The sequence below is a fragment of the Cervus elaphus genome, chromosome 18 (genome assembly GCF_910594005.1).
Source record: "Cervus elaphus chromosome 18, mCerEla1.1, whole genome shotgun sequence".
NCBI classification, from domain to species: domain Eukaryota; kingdom Metazoa; phylum Chordata; class Mammalia; order Artiodactyla; family Cervidae; genus Cervus; species Cervus elaphus.
In genome coordinates, this window is record NC_057832.1 from 7,837,633 (window position 1) to 7,850,615 (window position 12,983).

Below are 12,983 nucleotides of genomic sequence, written 5' to 3' on the forward strand. Positions count from 1 at the left end.
GCTCTGCATGCAGTGCAGGGGAATCGGGCCTCATATCGCGGCGAAGGAGAAGTCTCATGGTTTTTCTCGAGTTGCGGCGGGAACCTGGGGTATATTCTCGAGTTACGACGGGGATGGCCCTTTCAACCACGTGTTTGTTCAGCGACGTCAGGACTCCTGCCTAGTTGTGAGGGACAACTCGGGATTCTCCTCGAGGCTTGGCAGGGCAATTGGGACGCCTCTCCAGCTGAGGCGGGAGACCAAGGGTCCCTTTCCACGTGCACAGGAATCCTGGGACTCCTATCAAGTTTCACGAGGAATCAGGCATCGTCTCCTTTGGAGGCACTGATCTCTGCGTACCTCTGGAGTTTTCAAAGGATGTGAGGCCTCCGGTCGCGATGAGGTGGGGAACTAGGTCTTTCTCTGTGGTCTCCACAGGGGATTCAGACATCCTTTCGTCTTGGGAGATGCAAGAAGAGCCTGCATTCAAGTCACTGCAGGGATATCCGGCCTTATTTCGAGTCAGGGCATCGCGGTGTCCATTCCACTTGAGGCCGCAAACTCAGCACGTAGCTAGAGCTGAGAGAAACCTCCTCTTGAGGTGCTTGTGGTAAGGTGGTATTCCTCTGGAGTAGAAGTTAGGGACTAACCTCTCATCTCGAGTTGATTTTTGGTCCACGGAGCTCTTTCGTGTTGCTACAGTGAGGTCAGGATCCTTCTAGCCTTGAAACAGTGTTCTTGGGGTTTCTCTGGAGTGCCATCAAGGAAATCAAGGCTCCTTTCATGTGTGATGTGCAACACGGAATTGCTCTGCACGCAGTGCAGGGGAATCGGGCCTCATCTTGCGGCGAGGGGGAAGTCTCATGGTTTTTCTCGAGGTGCGGCGGGAACCTGGGGTATATTCTCGAGTTACGACGGGGATGGCCCTTCCACACACGTGTTTGTTCAGCGAAGGCAGGACTCCTACCTAGTTGCGAGGGACAACTCGGGATTCTCCTCGAGGCTTGGCAGGGCAATTGGGACGCCTCTCCAGCTGAGGCGGGAGACCAAGGGTCCCTTTCCACGTGCCACAGGAATCATGGGACTCCTATCAAGTTTCACGAGGAGTCAGGCATCGTCTCCTTCGGAGGCACTGATCCCCGCGTACCTCTGGAGTTTACAAAGGATGTGAGGCCTCCGGTCGCCATGAGGTGGGGAACTAGGTCTTTCTCTGTGGTCTCCACAGGGGATTCAGACATCCTTTCGTCTTGGGAGATGCAAGAAGAGCCTGCATTCAAGTCCCTGCAGGGATATCCGGCCTTATTTCGAGTCAGGGCATCGCATTGTCCATTCCACTTAAGGCCACAAACTCAGGGTCCCTCTCACATAGCTAGAGCTGAGAGAAGCCTCCTCTTGAGGTGCTTGTGGTAAGGTGGTATTCCTCTGGAGTCGAAGCCAGGGACTACCCTCTCATCTCGAGTTGATTTTTGGTCCACGGAGCTCTTTCGTGTTGCTACAGTGACCTCAGGATCCCTCTAGCCTTGAAACAGTGTTCTTGGGGTTTCTCTGGAGTGCCACCAAGGAAATCAAGGCTCCTTTCATGTGTGATGTGCAACACGGAATTGCTCTGCCCGCAGTGCAGGGGAATCGGGCCTCATCTCGCGGCGAGGGGGAAGTCTCATGGTTTTTCTCGAGTTGCGTCGGGAACCTGGGGTATATTCTCGAGTTACGACGGGGATGGCCCTTCCACCCACGTGTTTGTTCAGCGACGGCAGGACTCCTGCCTAGTTGCGAGGGACAACTCGGGATTCTCCTCAAGGCTTGGCAGGGCAATTGGGACGCCTCTTCAGCTGAGGCGGGAGACCAAGGGTCCCTTTCCACCTGCCACAGGAATCCTGTTACTCCTATCAAGTTTCACGAGGAGGCAGGCATCGTCTCCTTTGGAGGCACTGATCTCGGCGTACCTCTGGAGTTTTCAAAGGATGTGAGGCCTCCAGTCGCGATGAGGTGGGGAACTAGGTCTTTCTCTGTGGTCTCCATTGGGGATTCAGACATCCTTTCATCTTGGGAGATGCAAGACGAGCATGCATTCAAGTCACTGCAGGGATATCCGGCCTTATTTCGAGTCAGGGCATCGCGGTGTCCATTCCACTTGAGGCCGCAAACTCAGGGTCCCTCTCACATACATAGAGCTGAGAGAAGCCTCCTCTTGAGGTGCTTGTGGTTAGGTGCTATTCTTCTGGAGTCGAAGCCAGGGACTAACCTATCATCTCGAGTTGATTTTTGGTCAACGCAGCTCTTTCGTGTTGCTACAGTGACCTCAGGTTCCCTCTAGCCTAGAAACAGTGTTCTTGGGGTTTCTCTGGAGTGCCATCAAGGAAATCAAGGCTCCTTTCATGTGTGATGTGCAACACGGAATTGCTCTGCACGCAGTGCAGGGGAATCGGGCCTCATCTCGCGGCGAGGGGGAAGTCTCATGGTTTTCCTCGAGTTGCGGCGTTAACCTGGGGTATATTATCGAGTTACGACGGGAATGGCCATTCCATCCACGTGTTTGTTCAGCGACGTCAGGACTCCTGCCTAGTTGCGAGGGACAACTCGGGATTCTCTTCGAGGCTTGGCAGGGCAATTGGGACGCCTCTCCAGCTGAGGCGGGAGACCAAGCGTCCCTTTCCACATGCCACAGGAATCCTGGGACTCCTATCAAGTTTCACGAGGAATCAGGCATCGTCTCCTTTGGAGGCACTGATCTCCGCGTACCTCTGGAGTTTTCAAAGGATGTGAGGCCTCCGGTCGCGATGAGGTGGGGAACCAGGTCTTTCTCTGTGGCCTCAACAGGGGATTCAGACATCCTTTCATCTTGGGAGATGCAAGAAGAGCCTGCATTCAAGTCACTGCAGGGATATCCGGCCTTATTTCGAGTCAGGGCATAGCGGTGTCCATTTCACTTGAGGCCGCAAACTCAGGGTCCCTCTCACATACCTAGAGCTGAGAGAAGCCTCCTCTTGAGGTGCTTGTGGTTAGGTGGTATTCCTCTGGAGTCGAAGCCAGGGACTAACCTCTCATCTCGAGTTGATTTGTGGTCCACGGAGCTCTTTCGTGTTGCTACAGTGACCTCAGGATCCCTCTAGTCTTGAAACAGTGTTCTTGGGGTTTCCCTGGAGTGCCACCAAGGAAATCAAGGCTCCTTTCATGTGTGGTGTGCAACACGGAATTGCTCGGCATGCAGTGCAGGGGTATCGGGCCTCATCTCGCGGTGAGGGGGAAGTCTCATGGTTTTTCTCGAGGTGCGGCGGGAACCTGGGGTATATTCTCGAGTTACGACAGGGATGGCCCTTCCACACACGTGTTTCTTCAGCGACGTCAGGACTCCTGCCTAGTTGCGAGGGACAACTCGGGATTCTCCTCGAGGCTTGGCAGGGCAATTGGGACGCCTCTCCAGCTGAGGCGGGAGACCAAGGGTCCCTTTCCATGTGCCACAGGAATCCTGGGACTCCTATAAAGTTTCACGAGGAGTCAGGCATCGTCTCCTTTGGAGGCACTGATCTCCGCATACCTCTGGAGTTTTCAAAGGATGTGAGGCCTCCGGTCGCCATGAGGTGAGGAACTAGGTCTTTCTCTGTGGTCTCCACAGGGGACTCAGGCATCCTTTCGTCATGGGAGATGCAAGACGAGCCTGCATTCAAGTCACTGCAGGGATATCCGGCCTTATTTCGAGTCAGGGCATCGCGGTGTCCATTCCACTTGAGGCCGCAAACTCAGGGTCCCTCTCACATACCTAGAGCTGAGAGAAGCCTCCTCTTGAGGTGCTTGTGGTTAGGTGGTATTCTTCTGGAGTCGAAGCCAGGGACTAACCTCTCATCTCGAGTTGATTTTTGGTCCACGGAGCTCTTTCGTGTTGCTACAGTGAGGTCAGGATCCTTCTAGCCTTGAAACAGTGTTCTTGGGGTTTCTCTGGAGTGCCATCAAGGAAATCAAGGCTCCTTTCATGTGTGATGTGCAACACGGAATTGCTCTGCCCGCAGTGCAGGGGAATCGGGCCTCATCTCCCGGCGAGGGGGAAGTCTCATGGTTTTTCTCGAGGTGCGGCGGGAACCTGGGGTATATTCTCGAGTTACGACGGGGATGGCTTTTCCACACACGTGTTTATTCAGCGACGTGAGGACTCCTGCCTAGTTGCGAGGGACAACTCGGGATTCTCCTCAAGGCTTGGCAGGGCAATTGGGATGCCTCTCCAGCTGAGGAGGGAGACCAAGGTTCCCTTTCCATGTGGCACAGTAATCCTGGGACTCCTATAAAGTTTCACGAGGAGTCAGGCATCGTCTGCTTTGGAGGCACTGATCTCCGCGTACCTCTGGAGTTTTCAAAGGATGTGAGGCCTCCGGTCGCCATGAGGTGGGGAACTAGGTCTTTCTCTGTGGTCTCCACAGGGGATTCAGACATACTTTCATCTTGGGAGATGCAAGACGAGCCTGCATTCAAGTCACTGCAGGGTTATCCGGCCTTATTTCGAGTCAGGGCATCGCGGTGTCCATTCCACTTGAGGCCGCAAACTCAGCGTCCCTCTCACATACATAGAGCTGAGAGAAGCCTCCTTTTGAGGTGCTTGTGTTTAGGTGGTATTCTTCTGGAGTCGAAGCCAGGGACTAACCTTTCATCTCGAGTTGATTTTTGGTCAACGCAGCTCTTTCGTGTTGCTACAGTGACCTCAGGATCCCTCTAGTCTTGAAACAGTGTTCTTGGGGTTTCCCTGGAGTGCCACCAAGGAAATCAAGGCTCCTTCCATGTGTGGTGTTCAACACGGAATTGCTCGGCATGCAGTGCAGGGGTATCGGGCCTTATCTCGCGGTGAGGGGGAAGTCTCATGGTTTTTCTCGAGGTGCGGCGGGAACCTGGGGTATATTCTCGAGTTACGACTGGGATGGCCCTTCCACACACGTGTTTCTTCAGCGACGTCAGGACTCCTGCCTAGTTGCGAGGGACAACTCGGGATTCTCCTCGAGGCTTGGCAGGGCAATTGGGACGCCTCTCCAGCTGAGGCGGGAGACCAAGGGTCCCTTTCCATGTGCCACAGGAATCCTGGGACTCCTATAAAGTTTCACGAGGAGTCAGGCATCGTCTCCTTTGGAGGCACTGATCTCCGCATACCTCTGGAGTTTTCAAAGGATGTGAGGCCTCCGGTCGCGATGAGGTGGGGAACTAGGTCTTTCTCTGTGGTCTCCACAGGGGATTCAGACATCCTTTCGTCATGGGAGATGCAAGACGAGCCTGCATTCAAGTCACTGCAGGGATATCCGGCCTTATTTCGAGTCAGGGCATCGCGGTGTCCATTCCACTTGAGGCCGCAAACTCAGGGTCCCTCTCACATACCTAGAGCTGAGAGAAGCCTCCTCTTGAGGTGCTTGTGGTAAGGTGGTATTCCTCTGGAGTCGAAGCCAGGGACTAACCTCTCATCTCGAGTTGATTTTTGGTCCACGGAGATCTTTCGTGTTGCTACAGTGACGTCAGGATCCCTCTAGCCTTGAAACAGTGTTCTTGGGGTTTCTCTGGAGTGCCACCAAGGAAATCAAGGCTCCTTTCATGTGTGATGTGCAACACGGAATTGCTCTGCACGCAGTGCAGGGGAATCGGGCCTCATCTCGCGGCGAGGGGGAAGTCTCATGGTTTTTCTCGAGTTGCGGCGGGAACTTGGGGTATATTCTCGAGTTACGACTGGGATGGCCCTTCCACACATGTGTTTCTTCAGCGACGTCAGGACTCCTGCCTAGTTGCGAGGGACAACTCGGGATTCTCCTCGAGGCTTGGCAGGGCAATTGGGATGCCTCTCCAGCTGAGGCGGGAGACCAAGGGTCCCTTTCCATGCGCCACAGGAATCCTGGGACTCCTATAAAGTTTCACGAGGAATCAGGCATCGTCTCCTTTGGAGGCACTGATCTCCACGTACCTCTGGAGTTTTCAAAGGATGTGAGGCCTCTGGTCGCGATGAGGTGGGGAACTAGGTCTTTCTCTGTGGTCTCCACAGGGGATTCAGACATCCTTTCATCTTGGGAGATGCAAGACGAGCCTGCATTCAAGTCACTGCAGGGATATCCGGCCTTATTTCGAGTCAGGGCATCGCAGTGTCCATTCCACTTGAGGCCGCAAACTCAGGGTCCCTCTCACATACCTAGAGCTGAGAGAAGCCTCCTTTTGAGGTGCTTGTGGTTAGGTGGTATTCTTCTGGAGTCGAAGCCAGGGACTACCCTTTCATCTCGAGTTGATTTTTGGTCAACGCAGCTCTTTCTTGTTGCTACAGTGACCTCAGGTTCCCTCTAGCCTAGAAACACTGTTCTTGGGGTTTCTCTGGAGTGCCATCAAGGAAATCAAGGCTCCTTTCATGTGTGATGTGCAACACGGAATTGCTCTGCATGCAGTGCAGGGGAATCGGGCCTCATCTCGCGGCGAGGGGGAAGTTTCATGTTTTTTCTCGAGTTGCGGCGTTAACCTGGGGTATATTATCGAGTTACGACGGGAATGGCCATTCCATCCACGTGTTTGTTCAGCGACGTCAGGACTCCAGCCTAGTTGCGAGAGACAACTCGGGATTCTCTTCGAGGCTTGGCAGGGCAATTGGGACGCCTCTCCAGCTGAGGCGGGAGACCAAGCGTCCCTTTCCACATGCCACAGGAATCCTGGGACTCCTATCAAGTTTCACGAGGAGTCAGGCATCGTCTCCTTTGGAGGCACTGATCTCCGCGTACCTCTGGAGTTTTCAAAGGATGTGAGGCCTCCGGTCGCGATGAGGTGGGGAACCAGGTCTTTCTCTGTGGCCTCAACAGGGGATTCAGACATCCTTTCATCTTGGGAGATGCAAGACGAGCCTGCATTCAAGTCACTGCAGGGATATCCGGCCTTATTTCGAGTCAGGGCATCGCGGTGTCCATTTCACTTGAGGCCGCAAACTCAGGGTCCCTCTCACATACCTAGAGCTGAGAGAAGCCTCCTCTTGAGGTGCTTGTGGTTAGGTGGTATTCCTCTGGAGTCGAAGCCAGGGACTAACCTCTCATCTCGAGTTGATTTGTGGTCCACGGAGCTCTTTCGTGTTGCTACAGTGACCTCAGGATCCCTCTAGTCTTGAAACAGTGTTCTTGGGGTTTCCCTGGAGTGCCACCAAGGAAATCAAGGCTCCTTTCATGTGTGGTGTGCAACACGGAATTGCTGGGCATGCAGTGCAGGGGTATCAGGCCTCATCTCGCGGTGAGGGGGAAGTCTCATGGTTTTTCTCGAGGTGCGGCGGGAACCTGGGGTATATTCTCGAGTTACGACTGGGATGGCCCTTCCACACACGTGTTTCTTCAGCGACGTCAGGACTCCTGCCTAGTTGCGAGGGACAACTCAGGATTCTCCTCGAGGCTTGGCAGGGCAATTGGGACGCCTCTCCAGCTGAGGCGGGAGACCAAGGGTCCCTTTCCATGTGCCACAGGAATCCTGGGACTCCTATAAAGTTTCACGAGGAGTCAGGCATCTTCTCCTTTGGAGGCACTGATCTCCGCATACCTCTGGAGTTTTCAAAGGATGTGAGGCCTCCGGTCGCCATGAGGTGAGGAACTAGGTCTTTCTCTGTGGTCTCCACAGGAGATTCAGACATCCTTTCCTCATGGGAGATGCAAGACGAGCCTGCATTCAAGTCACTGCAGGGATATCCGGCCTTATTTCGAGTCAGGGCATTGCGGTGTCCATTCCACTTGAGGCCGCAAACTCAGGGTCCCTCTCACATACCTAGAGCTGAGAGAAGCCTCCTCTTGAGGTGCTTGTGGTTAGGTGGTATTCTTCTGGAGTCGAAGCCAGGGACTAACCTCTCATCTCGAGTTGATTTTTGGTCCACGGAGCTCTTTCGTGTTGCTACAGTGAAGTCAGGATCCTTCTAGCCTTGAAGCAGTGTTCTTTGGGTTTCTCTGGAGTGCCATCAAGGAAATCAAGGCTCCTTTCATGTGTGATGTGCAACACGGAATTGCTCTGCACGCAGTGCAGGGGAATCGGGCCTCATCTCCCGGCGAGGGGGAAGTCTCATGGTTTTTCTCGAGGTGCGGCGGGAACCTGGGGTATATTCTCGAGTTACGACGGGGATGGCTTTTCCACACACGTTTTTATTCAGCGACGTGAGGACTCCTGCCTAGTTGCGAGGGACAACTCGGGATTCTCCTCAAGGCTTGGCAGGGCAATTGGGATGCCTCTCCAGCTGAGGCGGGAGACCAACGGTCCCTTTCCATGTGGCACAGTAATCCTGGGACTCCTATAAAGTTTCACGAGGAGTCAGGCATCGTCTGCTTTGGAGGCACTGATCTCCGCGTACCTCTGGAGTTTTCAAAGGATGTGAGGCCTCCGGTCGCCATGAGGTGGGGAACTAGGTCTTTCTCTGTGGTCTCCACAGGGGATTCAGACATACTTTCATCTTGGGAGATGCAAGACGAGCCTGCATTCAAGTCACTGCAGGGATATCCGGCCTTATTTCGAGTCAGGGCATCGCGGTGTCCATTCCACTTGAGGCCGCAAACTCAGGGTCCCTCTCACATACCTAGAGCTGAGAGAAGCCTCCTTTTGAGGTGCTTGTGGTTAGGTGGTATTCTTCTGGCTTCGAAGCCAGGGACTAACCTTTCATCTCGAGTTGATTTTTGGTCAACGCAGCTCTTTCGTGTTGCTACAGTGACCTCAGGTTCCCTCTAGCCTAGAAACAGTGTTCTTGGGGTTTCTCTGGAGTGCCATCAAGGAAATCAAGGCTCCTTTCATGTGTGATGTGCAACACGGAATTGCTCTGCACGCAGTTCAGGGGAATCGGGCCTCATCTCCCGGCGAGGGGGAAGTCTCATGGTTTTTCTCGAGTTGCGGCGTTAACCTGGGGTATATTATCGAGTTACGACGGGAATGGCCATTCCATCCACGTGTTTGTTCAGCGACGTCAGGACTCCAGCCTACTTGCGAGGGACAACTCGGGATTCTCTTCGAGGCTTGGCAGGGCAATTGGGACGCCTCTCCAGCTGAGGCGGGAGACCAAGCGTCCCTTTTCACATGCCACAGGAATCCTGGGACTCCAATCAAGTTTCACGAGGAGTCAGGCATCGTCTCCTTTGGAGGCACTGATCTCCGCGTACCTCTGGAGTTTTCAAAGGATGTGAGGCCTCCGGTCGCGATGAGGTGGGGAACCAGGTCTTTCTCTGTGGCCTCAACAGGGGATTCAGACATCCTTCCATCTTGGGAGATGTAAGACGAGCCTGCATTCAAGTCACTGCAGGGATATCCGGCCTTATTTCGAGTCAGGGCATCGCGGTGTCCATTTCACTTGAGGCCGCAAACTCAGGGTCCCTCTCACATACCTAGAGCTGAGAGAAGCCTCCTCTTGAGGTGCTTGTGGTTAGGTGGTATTCCTCTGGAGTCGAAGCCAGGGACTAACCTCTCATCTCGAGTTGATTTGTGGTCCACGGAGCTCTTTCGTGTTGCTACAGTGACCTCAGGATCCCTCTAGTCTTGAAACAGTGTTCTTGGGGTTTCCCTGGAGTGCCACCAAGGAAATCAAGGCTCCTTTCATGTGTGGTGTGCAACACGGAATTGCTCGGCATGCAGTGCAGGGGTATCGGGCCTCATCTCGCGGTGAGGGGGAAGTCTCATGGTTTTTCTCGAGGTGCGGCGGGAACCTGGGGTATATTCTCGAGTTACGACTGGGATGGCCCTTCCACACACGTGTTTCTTCAGCGACGTGAGGACTCCTGCCTAGTTGCGAGGGACAACTCGGGATTCTCCTCGAGGCTTGGCAAGGCAATTGGGACGCCTCTCCAGCTGAGGCGGGAGACCAAGGGTCCCTTTCCATGTGCCACAGGAATCCTGGGACTCCTATAAAGTTTCACGAGGAGTCAGGCATCGTCTCCTTTGGAGGCACTGATCTCCGCGTACCTCTGGAGTTTTCAAAGGATGTGTGGCCTCCGGTCGCCATGAGGTGAGGAACTAGGTCTTTCTCTGTGGTCTCCACAGGGGATTCAGACATCCTTTCGTCATGGGAGATGCAAGACGAGCCTGCATTCAAGTCACTGCAGGGATATCCGGCCTTATTTCGAGTCAGGGCATCGCGGTGTCCATTCCACTTGAGGCCGCAAACTCAGGGTCCCTCTCACATACCTAGAGCTGAGAGAAGCCTCCTTTTGAGGTGCTTGTGGTTAGGTGGTATTCTTCTGGAGTCGAAGCCAGGGACTAACCTCTCATCTCGAGTTGATTTGTGGTCCACGGAGCTCTTTCGTGTTGCTACAGTGAGGTCAGGATCCTTCTAGCCTTGAAACAATGTTCTTGGGGTTTCTCTGGAGTGCCATCAAGGAAATCAAGGCTCCTTTCATGTGTGATGTGCAACACAGAATTGCTCTGCACGCAGTGCAGGGTAATCGGGCCTCATCTCCCGGCGAGGGGGAAGTCTCATGGTTTTTCTCGAGGAGCGGCGGGAACCTGGGGTATATTCTCGAGTTACGACGGGGATGGCTTTTCCACACACGTGTTTATTCAGCGACGTGAGGACTCCTACCTAGTTGCGAGGGACAACTCGGGATTCTCCTCAAGGCTTGGCAGGGCAATTGGGATGCCTCTCCAGCTGAGGCGGGAGACCAAGGGTCCCTTTCCATGTGGCACAGTAATCCTGGGACTCCTATAAAGTTTCACGAGGAGTCAGGCATCGTCTGCTTTGGAGGCACTGATCCCCGCGTACCTCTGGAGTTTTCAAAGGATGTGAGGCCTCCGGTAGCCATGAGGTGGGGATCTAGGTCTTTCTCTGTGGTCTCCACAGGGGATTCAGACATACTTTCATCTTGGGAGATGCAAGACGAGCCTGCATTCAAGTCACTGCAGGGATATCCGGCCTTATTTCGAGTCAGGGCATCGCGGTGTCCATTCCACTTGAGGCCGCAAACTCAGGGTCCCTCTCACATACCTAGAGCTGAGAGAAGCCTCCTTTTGAGGTGCTTGTGGTTAGGTGGTATTCTTCTGGAGTCGAAGCCAGGGACTACCCTTTCATCTCGAGTTGATTTTTGGTCATCGCAGCTCTTTCTTGTTGCTACAGTGACCTCAGGTTCCCTCTAGCCTAGAAACACTGTTCTTGGGGTTTCTCTGGAGTGCCATCAAGGAAATCAAGGCTCCTTTCATGTGTGATGTGCAACACGGAATTGCTCTGCATGCAGTGCAGGGGAATCGGGCCTCATCTCGCGGCGAGGGGGAAGTTTCATGTTTTTTCTCGAGTTGCGGCGTTAACCTGGGGTATATTATCGAGTTACGACGGGAATGGCCATTCCATCCACGTGTTTGTTCAGCGACGTCAGGACTCCAGCCTAGTTGCGAGAGACAACTCGGGATTCTCTTCGAGGCTTGGCAGGGCAATTGGGACGCCTCTCCAGCTGAGGCGGGAGACCAAGCGTCCCTTTCCACATGCCACAGGAATCCTGGGACTCCTATCAAGTTTCACGAGGAGTCAGGCATCGTCTCCTTTGGAGGCACTGATCTCCGCGTACCTCTGGAGTTTTCAAAGGATGTGAGGCCTCCGGTCGCGATGAGGTGGGGAACCAGGTCTTTCTCTGTGGCCTCAACAGGGGATTCAGACATCCTTTCATCTTGGGAGATGCAAGACGAGCCTGCATTCAAGTCACTGCAGGGATATCCGGCCTTATTTCGAGTCAGGGCATCGCGGTGTCCATTTCACTTGAGGCCGCAAACTCAGGGTCCCTCTCACATACCTAGAGCTGAGAGAAGCCTCCTCTTGAGGTGCTTGTGGTTAGGTGGTATTCCTCTGGAGTCGAAGCCAGGGACTAACCTCTCATCTCGAGTTGATTTGTGGTCCACGGAGCTCTTTCGTGTTGCTACAGTGACCTCAGGATCCCTCTAGTCTTGAAACAGTGTTCTTGGGGTTTCCCTGGAGTGCCACCAAGGAAATCAAGGCTCCTTTCATGTGTGGTGTGCAACACGGAATTGCTGGGCATGCAGTGCAGGGGTATCGGGCCTCATCTCGCGGTGAGGGGGAAGTCTCATGGTTTTTCTCGAGGTGCGGCGGGAACCTGGGGTATATTCTCGAGTTACGACTGGGATGGCCCTTCCACACACGTGTTTCTTCAGCGACGTCAGGACTCCTGCCTAGTTGCGAGGGACAACTCAGGATTCTCCTCGAGGCTTGGCAGGGCAATTGGGACGCCTCTCCAGCTGAGGCGGGAGACCAAGGGTCCCTTTCCATGTGCCACAGGAATCCTGGGACTCCTATAAAGTTTCACGAGGAGTCAGGCATCTTCTCCTTTGGAGGCACTGATCTCCGCATACCTCTGGAGTTTTCAAAGGATGTGAGGCCTCCGGTCGCCATGAGGTGAGGAACTAGGTCTTTCTCTGTGGTCTCCACAGGAGATTCAGACATCCTTTCCTCATGGGAGATGCAAGACGAGCCTGCATTCAAGTCACTGCAGGGATATCCGGCCTTATTTCGAGTCAGGGCATCGCGGTGTCCATTCCACTTGAGGCCGCAAACTCAGGGTCCCTCTCACATACCTAGAGCTGAGAGAAGCCTCCTCTTGAGGTGCTTGTGGTTAGGTGGTATTCTTCTGGAGTCGAAGCCAGGGACTAACCCCTCATCTCGAGTTGATTTTTGGTCCACGGAGCTCTTTCGTGTTGCTACAGTGAAGTCAGGATCCTTCTAGCCTTGAAGCAGTGTTCTTTGGGTTTCTCTGGAGTGCCATCAAGGAAATCAAGGCTCCTTTCATGTGTGATGTGCAACACGGAATTGCTCTGCACGCAGTGCAGGGGAATCGGGCCTCATCTCCCGGCGAGGGGGAAGTCTCATGGTTTTTCTCGAGGTGCGGCGGGAACCTGGGGTATATTCTCGAGTTACGACGGGGATGGCTTTTCCACACACGTTTTTATTCAGCGACGTGAGGACTCCTGCCTAGTTGCGAGGGACAACTCGGGATTCTCCTCAAGGCTTGGCAGGGCAATTGGGATGCCTCTCCAGCTGAGGCGGGAGACCAACGGTCCCTTTCCAT